Below are 1,090 nucleotides of genomic sequence, written 5' to 3' on the forward strand. Positions count from 1 at the left end.
CAGTTATTTATTAAATTCAGGGGGCAATAGCTTTTTCTGACATGTTCATCTAGGTTTGGGTTTTTCCCCTTAATAATAAACACATTTATTTAGAAACTGCATTTTGTATTTACTTCTGTTCTTTGGATAATATTGTAATTCAATTAATGTTTTATCACTCACCTTTGAGTTCAGGTCAGGGGTTAACGTGTAATAATGAGAAATAACAGAGAAAAACAAAAGGAAGGTGCAATGAGACATAGGAAATCATGATTCATGGCAAATGAAATTTATCAATAATTGAAAGCCATCCTGACAGTTATTACAAATTAATATTAGCAGGTTCAGTCCCAACTGATGACCTATAAAGATCTGTGTCATTACCAAAGTGTCACAAAAGAAACATCTCATGATGGCTAAAACCAGTGAGCTGTCTCAAAACCTTCACAACCGTATTGTTGCAAAACATACTGAAGGTATTGGTTCTAAACTACTGAAGGTTCTAGTGAGCACTGTTGGGTTCTTAATGCAGAGGTGGAAAGAACATCATTTCACCATATATAATAATGATCAGAAGAGTCGTTGAAGAGCCAAGGTGCTACAGAAAAACCTGGAATCAGCAGGTGTTTCATATATTCAGCTTCAGCTACGTGCTCTGATGTGTGACTTTCAGAAAAGAAGTTGGTCAAGATGTTCATGTGGCTCGTTGGTCTAGGGGTATGATTCTTGCTTAGGGTGCGAGAGGTCCCGGGTTCAAATCCTGGACGAGCCCACCTCACATCTGTAGAATTACAGGGCTTTCATTTAGGTTTCATCCAGCAAGAAACCTCTTAGAAATCCGTTATCTACAGCCTGAAATCACATGTTCCCATAGTACCTCACACAGATGTAGCTGAGAGATCTGATTTCCATTTCTTACAATTTTAATTCTCCAACAAGTTTTTTGAAGATAATTATTTGTCTTTCATGTTGGCCTAACAAAAGAACACAGAGTATTATTTTAGATTAAATCAGAGGGTGAAATCCAAACTTGTGCACAGAACTACAAAAATACACAGCTATCTATCAAATATTATAAACGTGTAACTCTTTGACACAACATTAACATAAT

At 36.2% G+C, this 1,090-nt stretch overlaps 1 non-coding gene across 1 annotated transcript; it reads left to right on the forward strand.

Moving 5' to 3' along the window:
- Positions 1 to 679: 679 nt before the first annotated feature.
- Positions 680 to 751, forward strand: trnap-agg (transfer RNA proline (anticodon AGG)). Its single transcript has one exon. It is a non-coding gene; the product is annotated as a tRNA-Pro (tRNA).
- Positions 752 to 1,090: the final 339 nt, after the last annotated feature.

This window comes from Pundamilia nyererei, unplaced genomic scaffold, assembly GCF_000239375.1.
Source record: "Pundamilia nyererei isolate P.nyererei 1_Seehausen unplaced genomic scaffold, PunNye1.0 scaffold01422, whole genome shotgun sequence".
Taxonomy (NCBI): domain Eukaryota; kingdom Metazoa; phylum Chordata; class Actinopteri; order Cichliformes; family Cichlidae; genus Pundamilia; species Pundamilia nyererei.